Genomic DNA, 13,979 nt, shown 5'->3' on the forward strand with positions numbered 1-13,979 from the left:
CACTGGGGTCCGTTAAGGATACTGCAAAACCTTCCATAAATCTGTCAGAAACTCACAGCGTCATTTGTTCCTACTGTTTTATGGTATCTTTGGATTGTATTGGCATTTTAGGGAAACAACCGGAGCTAAAGAACCAGAATGGGCAGGAGGGGGTGTGGAACACACTCTACAAATAAGGCACATCAGCAAGCTAAAGTGCATCATGTGTTTGGTGTGTTTATTAATAGCCTTAGCAAGAACAGAGCAATAAATGAATTCGAGTGGTAAAAATATTGCTCTATGACCGGGATAGGCAAACTTTGGCACTCCAGATGTTGTGGACTACATCCCCCATAATTCTCTTACACCCATAATGCTGACAAAGCATCATGGGAGGTGTAGCCCAACACATCTGCAGTGCCGAAGGTTGCCAATGCCTGCTCTATGATATTGTACTTAAAGGATCACTATAGGGTCAGGAACACAAACATGTATTCCTGACCCTATAGTGTTTTAAAACCACCATCTATAAATATAGCAAAATCTTACTGTATTCAAGCCAGAAACTGTAACTCTGCATGCTGTTTGCCTAAAAAAACAAAAACAAGCAGTCTGCTGACATCAGAAGTGGTGGCCAATGCTTCCCCGTAGGAGGGGCAGAGCCAGCACAATTTAAACACAGCCCTGGCCAATCAGCATCTACTCAGTGAGATGAATTGAATCAATGAATCTCTATGAGGAAAGTTCAGTGTCTGCATGCAGAGGGAGGAAACACTGAATGTTTGGATGCATTTTAGGCAGCCATGACCCAGGAAGGATCTCTAACAGCCATCTGAGGAGTGGCCAGTGAAGTATCACTAGGCTGTAATGTAAACACTGCATTTTCTCTGAAAAGACAGTGTTTACAGCAAAAAGCCTGAAGAGAATGATTCTACTCACCCGAACAAATTCAATAAGCTGTAGTTGTTCTGGTGACTATAGTGTCCCTTTAAGGACATAGGCGTCTGAAATGGGAGCTTATAGACAAATGTCTGAAAGAAATATCAACGTAACGAGAAATTGCTCTCAGGTATGAATTCATTATGGTATTTGACTTCTGCACTGTATTCATAAAATGTACTTTCACGCACTGAATCCTGTCAGTCATATAATTTTGGAACCAGGGAATCTTCATCACCAGAAATTCTTGTAATCTGTTTATGTCTAAAAATAGTCACTAGTTGGGTTATTAGTAATTTTGAATCCCTTCACAGCTAGAAACACTGCAAGATGAAACTGGAATAAGCTTTCCTGACAGCTCAGCACAAACTGGATTTGATTACGAATATAATGTTAGGAGACCACAGCAGCATTGAAACAGGAGGGATTCAGGGCGAACCCTTCAATCTTTCAAAAATGAACCCAGCACTGCTTTGTGTTACTGTAGTTACAACATTTATCCTCCAATTTGTTGTTGGATTTGAATTCCCTGGCCTTTGTTGTTTAGTGAATAAACCCTAAAACATATATCTGTAATCTGAACAGGAGAGAGAACGAGGAAAAGTCCCCACACTAACAAAATAGATAGAAAATAAAAGCACTGGCCAAAGTCACATAAAACCAAGAATACAAGCTGTGTATCTTAAAAATAAGGATGACTAACAATAAAAGATCACTATAAACTATAAAAAAAAAAATAGATTAGTCTAAAAATACACAAGATTTATTGAGTAATATAGTAAAACAAAAAAAGTGTGAGGAAGCGGTAACTCCCCAGTAGGATCCAATCATAACAAAATGTAATATTGTTGCACACCACAATGTATATATTGTATAATAGCAATTAATTGGTAAACAGGCAGAGTGGAAATAAGCCAGTGACCCCAGAAGGAAATATCTGATGAGTAGCCAAATTCTTGCGCCAGTTAGTTAATAACTCGATGGGCTTGATCATAAAACAGAAGCCGGTTTGGGTAGTATAAAGCCCACGTCTTTGGTCGTTACTGTCCAATATAACAATTAGGTACTTCGTTAAAAGGATCGATCCCGGGGAGCTAAATGTATGCCGTAACAAGAAATTACCAATGTCTCGCAAATGAAAGAGGTTGTCCTCCGCTTGCCAGTACGTCTACGTTTTGTCCTAAACATATATACGTTATGTTCTGCTACAATATTACATTTTGTTATAATTGGATCCTTCTTACCAATGTCTGTTTTCATGCTTTTTTTTTTTTGCCATATTAGTAATTCTTATGTATTTTTAGCGCAATCTTATTTTTATAGTATGTTTGATATCAGGACAGCAGAAAAAAAAAATACTCTTTGAAGGGGTGACAGTACCACATTGAGTGCTCATAAATGCGCTTTATTTAATTTCAAGGTCTTTACTGTCATGAGTTAAGGAAAACATTGAGGTCAGGAAACTTCTGTTTGATTTGTTGGCATGAGGACAAATTTATTGTGTTCATCCAGAAATCATGTATATTGGTATGACCTGCAGTTTCCAAAGAGCAGTATGGATATTGGGCTTCCGCATTCTGAAAGTGTGGGTTACATAAGAAGGGGATGAATCTGGAGTATTGCCACTGAAGCCCTTGGAGCTCTCTCACTTTTTAACAGTGGATAGTAAAGTAGGTTTGTGTGCTTCCTTTGGGAGGGAGGCATATGAAGCAGTTGGGAGAGTGCTACAGTAGGGCAGAGTTGTGCTTCTATGTGAACCACTATGAATTGTCCCAATCCTTGGTATTATACCAGACTCAGGAAGAGCTATCTTCCTAAAATTAAAGTGATGGGTGCTCCCATCTAGAGGGAAAATATTTTGCCTCAGCAAGAAATGGTGTCATGTTTAGTGATGTCGCAAACACAAAATTTTCGGTTTGCGAACGGCGGATGCGAACTTCCGCAAACGTTCGCGAACCAGGTGAACCGCCATAGACTTCAATGGGCAGGCGAATTTTAAAACAGGGGCTCACAGGGACTCTTTCTGGCCACAATAGTGATGGAAAAGTTGTTTCAAGGGGACTAACACCTGGACTGTAGCATGCCGGAGGGGGATCCATGGCAAAACTCCCATGGAAAATTACACAGTTGATGCAGAGTTTGGTTTTAATCCATAAAGGGCATAAATCACCTAACATTCCTAAATCACAATGGATATGGATTGACACCTGACATATGACATATTGACACCTGTCCTCAGAGACCCTGATACACATTGACACAGAGCAGAATAGGGACTGTTCCCCCTACATAGGGTCACTTAGCAGATATGGATTGACACCTATCCTAATGATCCCCCCCTCATTATTTTTATGGCCCCCACCCACCACGCAGGGGTGGGGGGGGGGGGCAGTAGGTCCCCCCCCAGTGTGTATCAGGGTGCCTGAGGACAGGTGTCAATCCATATCTGCCAAGTGACCCTATTTAGGGGGAACAGTCCCTATTCTGCTCTGTGTCAGTGTGTATCAGGGATCCTTTGGATAGGTGTCAATCCATATCTGCCAAGTGACCCTATGTAGGGGGAACAGTCCCTATTCTGCTCTGTGTCAGTGTGTATCAGTTCTTTGGAATTTTCCCACGCTGTGTAAAATGACACAGAGCACTCTGATTGGTTAGATTCCAAGCCCACCAATCAGAGTGCTCTTTGTCATTTTACACAGCGTGGGGAAATTCCAAAGAACTTTCCCACGCTGTGTAAAATGACAAAGCACTGTGATTGGTGTTCTTAGCCTAATTGCAGGGCGTGGCAAGGCTTTAAGTCTGCGCGGAGCTCTCCATGGGTGAAGATGGATTATTTATTTTTTTGCACTCGTGTTTTTTTTTTTTGTTTTTTTTTAAATTGCGTCGGTTCTTATGGCTTTTTATTTGGCCTTTTTTTGGGGCTGAAAAAAGAAGATTTTAGAAAAAAGAAGACGTCAAATGGTAAGTTGAATTTTTCTTTACAGGTTAGTTGTTTTATTCCCCCTTCACTATTTTTTAGGGTGAGGGTGGTAGGTAGGGGGTAACTTTTTTTGGGGTGGGGAGGTGGGTGACTAGGGGCTTGGGGACCCCCAGTCACCTTTGATTGGGGGGATTTTTATTCAGGGCCCCCACCCACCACTAAGGGGTGGGGGCTGGGGGGGTGACAGTAGGTCCCCCCCTTATTGTTTTTTTTAGGGCCCCCAGCCACCGCTCAGGGGTGGGGGCCAGGGGGGAGCACAATAGGTCCCCCCTCATTATTTTTATGGCCCCCACCCACCGCGCAGGGGTGGGGGCCGGAGGGAGGACAGTAGGTCCCCCCCCTCATTATTTTTATGGCCCCCACCCACCACGCAGGGGTGGGGGCGGGGTGAGGACAGTAGGTCCTCCCCCCATTGTGATTTATGGCCCCCACCCACCGCGCAGGGGTGGGGGCCGGGGGGAGGACAGTAGGTTCCCCCCCTCATTATTTTAATGGCCCCCACCCACCACGCAGGGGTGGGGGCGGGGGGAGGACAGTAGGTCCCCCCCAGTGTGTATCAGGGATCCTTAGGATAGGTGTCAATCCATATCTGCCAAGTGACCCTATGTACGGGGAACAGTCCCTATTCTGCTCTGTGTCGGTGTCTGGGGGGGAGTATCTGCAGTAACACAGGGTGTCTGGAGGGAGTATCTGCAGTAACACAGTGTGTCTGGAGGGAGTATCTGCAGTAACACAGAGTGTCTGGAGGGAGTATCTGCATTAACACAGAGTGTCTGGAGGGAGTATCTGCAGTAAAACAGAGTGTCTGGCGGGTGTATTTGCAGTAACACAGGGTGTCTGGAGGGAGTATCTGCAGTAACACAGGGTGTCTGGGGGGGAGTATCTGCTTGTAACATTTATATGCACTGAAAAAAATAATAAATAAATAATAAATTGAAAAACTAAAATAAAATGGTTGCAGCTTCCGAATGAATCTAAAATGGATGCTGTCCAGTAGGTGGGAGGGTCTGCTAGGGAGGGTGTGCTGCTGATTGTCTGGAATGTGTCTGCTGACTGTGAGGTACAGGGTCAAAGTTTACTCAATGATAAAGAATAGGGGGCGGACAGAACATCGCATGTGGTCGCCCGCGGTGGCGACCGCGAACATGCTATGTTCGCCAGGAACTATTCGCCAGCGAACCGTTCGGGACATCACTAGTCATGTTAATTCTATATAAAGTGGACAGTTATTTATTTATTTTTGAGGTGGGGGGAGGATTAGCACCTTGGATGTTTAACACCTTAGTGACCAGACCGTTTTTCAATTTTCTTACCGTTAAGGACCAGGGCTGTTTTTACATTTCTGCTGTGTTTGTGTTTAGCTGTAATTTTCATTTTACTCATTTACTATAACCACACATATTATATACAGTTTTTCTCGCCAATACATCTTTTTTCTAACGATACTATTATTTTCATCATATTAGATAATTTACTATAAAAAAAATTATAAAATATGATGAAAAAACAAAAACACTTTTTCTAACTTTGACCCATCTACAACTGCCAAAAAAACAGCCATGCTAAATAGTTTCAAAGTTTTGTCCTGAGTTTAGAAATACCCAATGTTAACATGTTCTTAGCTTTTTTCTGCAAGTTATAGGGCTATAAGTACAAGTAGGACATTGCCGTTTCAAAATATATATTTTTAAAAATGTATCAATAGTGACATTGTAACCCTGTTATCTGTCATAAATTCCCAGATTTTACTATTAACATGACGTAAAGTCATGATTTTATTAAAGACACGGAAGCGAGTATTATGCATAACTCTTTCTTTATTTCCTCAGCAGCAAAGATAGAGGAATATGAATATTGTAAAAAATGAAGAAAAAACAGTATAGATACACAGGCAACCAATCACATAACAGAGGAAGTGAGTATATAAGGCCTGTGTTTCCCACAATCCCCCTCTTTCTTGCGAAAACCGAAGATCAGGTAAGAAGAACGAAATCCAACTTGTCCAGAACAGTAAACGGTAACCAACCGATAACATCAAGCTAAAAAAGAGAGAGAAATATGGTAATATCCAGAACTCCCAACTGTAGACTTACCAAAACAAACTGTAGGCAATTCAATGAGAGAAAAACTTGAATCAAAAACATAATGTCGATAGCACCAATCATAGAAAACTGGAATCTGAAAAACATAACGAAAATCATTAATATAACATATAAATGACATGCGGAACTCATAACAAAAGACAGACCGATTTGAACTTACCCGAAGAATCCAATAGCATCTCATCCCAAAAACCCACCTCGGGAGGGTGGGAGGGAATAATACTCGCCTCCGTGTCTTTAATAAAATCATGACTTTACGTCATGTTAATAGTAAAATCTGGGAATTTTATTAAAGACACGGAGGCTCCTATTATGCAAGTTTAAAGCTGTGCTATCACCTGAGATGCGATATGTTCAATAGGTCTGAAATAGAAGTCGCGGAAGGTCGATTCCCTAGACCAGTCCGCTGCACGCATGATGTCCTCCAGTCGACAGCCGACTGCGGACGCTTTCGAAGCCATGGCGCCCCGAACAGAGTGAGGCGTAAAAACCGAAGTGTCAATACCCGCTGAAGACAAAAGCCAGCGTACCCAACGCGCCAGAGTCGGAGTTGACACAGGTCGGTGAGGCGCTTTAAAAAAGACACGAATAAAGGATGTAGGTCCAAGAAGCGGATAGATTGAGTAGCGTCCAGATAAGCCTTCAAGCAGTCAACCGGACACAGAGCCGGACATTCTGGGAACCTAGGGTACACAAACGATTTGGATGCCGATTTTGTCCTTCTGGATATGTTGAAAGCGACACCTTCCGGGGTAAAAGCAATAGCGTCCCAATCAAGGGCCCTAACATCAGACACTCTTTTACACGAAATCAAACAAAGAAGCATCACCAGTTTGGAGGACAATTGCTTGAGGCTCAGTTCATGATTAGGGTACCATGACGAGAGGAATTGCAACATGATGTTGACGTCCCAGAAGACCGAGAAACGGGATCTAGGAGGGCGAGCGAGACGGATACCCTTGAGAAGGCGACATACAAAAGGATGTCTGCCGACTGGTGAACCATCCAGACCACTATGCCCGGCCGAAATCGCCGAGCGGAAGAGGTTGATTGTGCGGTATGCCTTGCCCGCATCAAATAACAACGTGAGGAACTCCAGGATCAGATGGAGAGGGGCAGATATGGGATCCACTGCCCGTTCCATGCACCAATTAGACCATGATTTCCATGAGGCCCGGTAGGCTGATCTTGTACCGGGAGCCCAGGCGTTATCGAGGAGCAGGAGAGTTGACCTCGGAACATCCGGGACAGACCAGGTTCCCCTGAAAGGAGCCACGCTACCAGAGGCAGTTGCTGCAGGAGCACCAGACCGTGCGAGTTCCCGTCCGGATCCAGAAGTAGATCCGGGAAGCTCGGAATCAATCGGGGGTAGTCTATTGACAACTCCAACAGGCGTGGGAACCAAGGCCGGGATCTCCACAGGGGAGTGACCAACGTCAGGCAACAATTGTGGCGAACCAACTTCGAGATCGTTCGGGCGATCATGTTGAATGGGGGAAACGCATACAGGCAACCCGAAGGCCATTCCTGGAGAAATGCGTCTGTCGCCACAGCTGCCGGGTCCGGCCTCCAACTGTAAAACTCCGGTAGTTGAGTGTTCAGACGGGACGCGAACAAGTCCATCCTGAACCGTCCCCATAGCTTGTCTAGGCTTTTGAATACCGAAACGTGCAAGTGCCAGTCTCCCGAGTCTCTCAAATGTCTGGAGTTCCAATCCGCGTCCGAATTGTCTAGGCCCGGAATGTGTTCCGCCGTCACTGAGACATTGTTGGAAAGGCAGAATTGCCAAAAATCCTTTGCCAACAGGGCTAACATCCTGGACTTGGTGCCCCCGAGATGGTTTATATAGCGTACTGCCGAAACGTTGTCCATCTTGAGGAGCACGCAGCAGTTCGCTCGTCTTGGGGTAAGGCTGCGAATCGCGAATGCCCCAGCTAAGAGTTCCAGGCAATTGATGTGCAGGGATCTCTCTATCTCGGACCATCTGCCTCCGGTGGAAACGTTGCCACAGCGAGCACCCCAGCCGTGTAAGCTGGCATCTGATTCGATCACCACGTCTGGGACAGAACCAAAGATGGCTCTTCCGTTCCAGGCTTCCATGTGTGCCAGCCACCATGCCAGCTCGTCCCTGGACTCCTCGTCCAGTCGTACTCGAGACTCGTATGAATGACCCGACCGGAGGTGCGAACCTTTGAGCCTCTGGAGGGCACGATAGTGCAGCGGGCCCGGGAATATCGCTTGTATGGAGGCCGCAAGGAGGCCAATAACCCGTGCCAATTGTCTGATGGACAGGTCTGATACGCGAAGAGCCCTTCGCAACTCCTTCCTGATGGCCTTCACTTTTGAGTCCGGTAGGTATAGAAACTGGCGGACGGAGTCCACCCTGAAACCCAAGAATTCCATCGACTGAGCGGGTTCCAGGACCGACTTGTCCCAGTTGACCATGAAACCCAGGTTCTGAAGCAGATCGATCGTCCACCTCAAATGTACTAGGAGGTGGTCTCTGGACTGGGACATGATTAGAATGTCGTCCAGGTAAATGATCAATCGCACACCACGGGTGCGGAGGAACTCCATTACAGGCTTCATGATCTTGGTGAAACACCAAGGAGCCGAGGAAAGGCCGAATGGTAGGCAGGTAAAGCGCCAACGCCTTCCGTGCCAGGTGAAGTGCAAGTAGTCTCTGTAGTCTTCCGCTATCGGGACCGTGAAATATGCGTCTTTCAGGTCCAGCTTGGCAAGCCAGTCTGACTGCCGAAGGAGGTCCCTGAGGCAGTGGATACCTTCCATCTGAAAATGTTGGTAGCGGAGGAACGCGTTGAGAGGGCGGAGGTTTATCACTGGACGGACTCCGCCTCCTTTTTTCGGTACCAGGAAGAGATTGCTCGTAAAGCCCGGAGCGGCGAACGGCAATTCTTCTATGGCGCCTTTGGACAACATCTCCTCGACCTCCGCGGAGATCATCCTGTCCTGATCTGGGGGAAGAGACAGTTCCCTGGGGACATAAGATTGGACAGGTAGAGAGACAAAGTCCAGGTGATAACCTTTCACACATTGTAGGACCCAAGCGTCCGAAGTAATACGTGCCCACCCTTGGTGGAACAGAGCCAGCCTCCCCGCTACCCGCCCGTGAGCGACAGGGGAAGAAAGGGTACTCACCATAAGGGCGTCTGCCCGAAGCGGCACCGCGGGGGTATCTGGAGCCCCAAGATCTCCCTCTGGCCGGGAAGAAAGGAGGCGTCTTTGAGTCCTGAAATCCCCGGGACGGGAAAAAGGAACCTCTGGAGGCACGGAATGAGCCTCGGTAACCACGGCCGGGTGGACGGTTCCTGCTACGCCCGGCCCCTCCAAAAACCTTGGGCGCGAACATGCGCTTCATGTTCGCCTGAGCCTTGTCTATGGCCGTAAAGGTTTTAACGTATGACCCCAGGTCCTTAACGAAAGAATTACCGAACAGGACCCCTTCTTCGGAAGGGCCCGGCTCCGCTACCGTCATGGCAGCCAATTTCGGGTCAATTTTGAGGAGAATTGCCTTACGCCTCTCAGAGGACATGGCGGTACTAGCGTTCCCCACTAGGCATATAGCCCTTTGTACCCAACCGATGGCTACATCAATGTCTAAAATCGAATCGCCAGTTCTAGTGGCGTCCAGCAGCTCGTAGAGCTTTGAAAGTGGGCCCAGGGTATCCAAGATCTTGTCCTGACAGCCCTTAAGGGAGTAGTCTAGGCCCTTTTTGGACTTCCAGCCTGATTTATTCAGGAACTGGGCAATTTGGGGATCAATATCGGGGGTCTTGCAGGCCGAGCCCGGGAGGGAAGGCCTGGGGCACTCCGCCCGCAGCTTATTGCGACCTTCCTTAGACAGGGGGGTACGTATGCGTCTGGCCACATATTGGGCTATGTGTTCTGGGGGAACCCATTCAGCTGACCGGGGGTGGCGGAGGTCGTCGGGGTCAAACAGGGGGTTACCCTGAGGGTCAAATAACGCTTTACTATCCCCAGCGGGGTCCTGAACAAGGCCCTTATTAACGGTAGAGGAACCCGAGGGGGTTACGCCCGTAGGGGGCAAATCCTCCTCCGAGCCATCCTCATCATAGGAGTCATACTCCATAGCGTCAGACTCATTCTCCACACTCCTGTCGGAATCCGACACATCATTGAGGGCTCTAGCCCGTTTCCATAATCTAGCCTTTTTAGCCCGGCCAGGGGCTCTTTTGCGCGTGGTATGCGCGCTGTCTGTGACCGCGTCAAGCGAGTCCATCATGGCAGGCATAGCCTGCATCGGGGAGTGGGAGCTGACGTGTTTTGCCTTAGCCCTTGCCTTACGGGCCCCAGGCATGGCGGGGGGGTCCCATCACCCAGGGGGGAGGGAGCCGCCAACGAGGGCAAAAGCATACTCTGCAGAGATTGGGAAAACGATGTGGACACCGCTCCCATGGCAGAGGCAAAGGCCTTCTGCAAGGATGAAGCCATAGTGGCGTCCAAGAGGGCATGGAATTCCTGAGAAGCTATATTACCCTCTGGAGCATCCTGAGAAAAGGTGCCAGTAGGGCCTACTTGCCCTTCATCCTTGTCTTCCATAATGGTAACAATTACTCACAGATGACGTCGGAAAGGGTATGTAGAGCAACAGGGTTGATTAACCCACGAGAACAGGGAAAGATGCTGTTAGGTGTGCCAGGGGACCCAGGGAACGGCAGAGGCGGACAGCAGGCAGACCGCGAGCCGCAGAAAAGCAGTGGTGTCGGCCGCGAGTAAGCTCCGCCTCCAAAATGGCCGCCGCACCAGGAGGCCGGCGGATAGCTCTCGCGGTCCGGACCTACTGGGGGAAGGGGCGCGTGCACCCTATCCCCGCGGCACGAATGCCGAGAGGGCGAGAGACATGCAGCCGCGGTCGGAACAAACAGACCGCGGCAAACAGCTGCCCGCGGAAAGATAGCGAGCGAGCACCCAGCGGGGAAAAAACAACCGCAGGGGAAGCAAGGGGAAAATCTCCTCCGCGGAGAAAAAACAGCAATAGAGGGATGGGAAACCCACTAGGCACACCAGGAGAGAAAACGTTAAATACACAATCAAACGAGCAAAGTGTAAACAGCAATAAAATTCAATAAAATCAATAATTGCTGAGAACATGTAGAGCAAGAAAAAATACTTAGCTGATCTGAGGAAGCAGCAAAGAAAGAGGGGGATTGTGGGAAACACAGGCCTTATATACTCACTTCCTCTGTTATGTGATTGGTTGCCTGTGTATCTATACTGTTTTTTCTTCATTTTTTACAATATTCATATTCCTCTATCTTTGCTGCTGAGGAAATAAAGAAAGAGTTATGCATAATAGGAGCCTCCGTGTCTTTAATAAAATCTCTGAATCACAGCTCACATGTACATATTTTTTTTTTAAAGTAGACAACCCAGGGTATTCAATATGGGCTATGTCCAGTCTTCTTTAGTAGCCACTTAGTCACAAACACTGGGCAAAGTTAGCATTTATATTTGTTTGTGTTAAAAATGCAAAAAAAACAATGTCACAAACACTGGCCAAAGTTAGCGTTCATAAATGGCTACTAAAAAAGACTGAACACACCCCATTTGCAATACTTTGGGTTGTCTTCTTTTGCAAATGGTATGCCATTTTGGGGGTAATTCTCATTCCTGGGCTACCATACTCGCTCAAAGGCAACATAACCAATACGGCAAATGTCAATGTGAAAAAACAGAAAATCGAGCCTTATATTTAAACCTGTAACTTTCAAAAACACTATAAAACCTGTACATGAGGGGTACTGTTATACACAGGAGACTTCGCTGAACACAAATATTAGTGTTCATACTTCGTATAAAATATAGATATATTATATATAGATATAATATATGTTTATATATCTCTCACATATTTATATATATTTTTTTTTTTTTACTTTTTAAAAAACTTGTTTCACAAGACTGCGCGAGCACCTGGCGGCCCGGCAGTGGGGTGTCAAGGGGGGGGTATTGCAGGATGCCTCGGCATCGAGGCAATACCCTTAGAGCGCCTGAAAGCGATTATTAGTGCTTCCAGTTCTCAAATGTGCAGAGGACGTATCAGGTACATAAGAGGTTGTTAACTACGTACCAGATATGTCCACAGTCACTAAGGGGTTAAAGTTTGAAGTTGTTTATTATAGGGCTTGACAGCACATTATCTAAATATATGGACTTGAACAGAGATGTTAAGAGTACTGCTTATTTGTCATTTTATAGTAATTCATTGTGAGCCCATCAGGTCCAGGTGCTTTTCTTACCTTTCTCATTTTTATTGCCGAGCTCTCTCTTACTCTCTAATGAGAGGCATTAAGATTTTTTTTTTATTTTATCGTTAATCTAGGTCAGTGGTTCCCAAAGTAGTCCTCACGTTGCCTCTACCAGTTCATGATTTAGGGATTACCCAGTTTTGTCTAAGTAAGGGGTGTCCAAAATGTAGATCCCCAGATGTTGTAGAACAACACCGTTGATGCTTTTAGAATGACAAAGCATTATGGAAGATGTACTTTTAAAATATCTGGAGATCTACCTTTTGGACAGCCCTGGTCTAAGGTGTTTTTAGAAATGTAAACATTAGAAACTGGGTAATCCCAACATCCTGGACTGGGGAGAGGGGGAATGGGGATTGGTTTGGGAACCACAGTTCCATTTCTCTCACATGGTCATCTGGTTCAGAGGCAAAAATGTTCGAGAGATGGGGAGAAAAGACTAGAAGTACCGTCAGCTTTAAAAATACGGATTATATGATAGCATCCCGGTCTTGGATGAGCTAATTGCATAATACGTTATCCCGTTTGCGTACCCTTCCGTCAAAAAAATAAAATATTTCTGTTGAATTATATGGTTGGTTTTTTTCTCCTTTTTTTCTTGCTTTCTTAATTTCAATGTGGCTATATATGTCAGATGGTCGTTTGCTAAATCAGCGTCAAGTTGATTATAGTTTCCATTTTTTTGTAATTGGATACATACACTATTATTTGGCCTTGTATGTTTTCCAGAACAGCATTGTGTTAGCTATATGGTCCAAGTTGTCATCTGTGAAATTATCTAGGCTCCTATCAACATGTTCCTAGAAGAATCTTGTGTTAGATATTTGGAAACCAGCATGGTGGGGGGTAAGCAGGACAGGGAACGACCTTGCTGTGACTGCAATGGAACAATTTTTTTTTTAATTTAGTGAATATGGTAGAGTCAGGGCTGCCAAAAAGGTTGATCCCAGGTTTAGAACTAAAACTCCCATGATGCCTTTATGCTTTTAGAATGACAATGCATTATGGAAGGTGTAGTTTTAGTTTTAAAACATCTGGGTACCTACCGTTTGTGCATCCCTGCTGTAGGTTATTTAGCTTAGGTCAGAGAGTCGCTCTTTTTAACCAAAGTAGAAAATACTGTATGCATTATTTAAATTCTTTAACTGTATTGGGGGAGAAACAGAAGTCTTTGTTCTGGAGAGTTCAGGTGGTAAGAGAGCCAACTTACCTGTGCTAATGTAATATCCCAGTCTACAAAATGTTTGAAATGAAAGCTAAAAAAAAAACCAAAACATGCATATTTGCTTCTCTGTATGGATGGCGTTTACCCAAGATTATGGTTATGTAAACTCACTGCCACCATTCATTTCCCTTTATTACAATGACCAGTAAAGCAGTCTTTACATTTCAAATGATTTTTGGACACTGGACACTTCTGCATCTCTGGAACCCTATTCAGATACAGACTTAAGACTGTAAAATAATTTTGAAAAGGTGCCAGAGCCATGTGATAAAATGTATCCATGTTTTCTTACACATGTTTATAGTGTCTGGTGGCCTCTGGCACCCTACTTCCATTCAGTGTAAGACCATTTTTAATGTTTTACCACTGAGTTGAAAGCGGCTCATCCCCTCTGTGGCACACAGGCTAATGAGGAAGCAAGGAGTTTGTGAATAGGCGAATGTCAGCTGACAGCTATCAGCCTA

The sequence above is a fragment of the Pelobates fuscus genome, chromosome 1, assembly GCF_036172605.1.
Source record: "Pelobates fuscus isolate aPelFus1 chromosome 1, aPelFus1.pri, whole genome shotgun sequence".
Taxonomy (NCBI): Eukaryota; Metazoa; Chordata; class Amphibia; order Anura; family Pelobatidae; genus Pelobates; species Pelobates fuscus.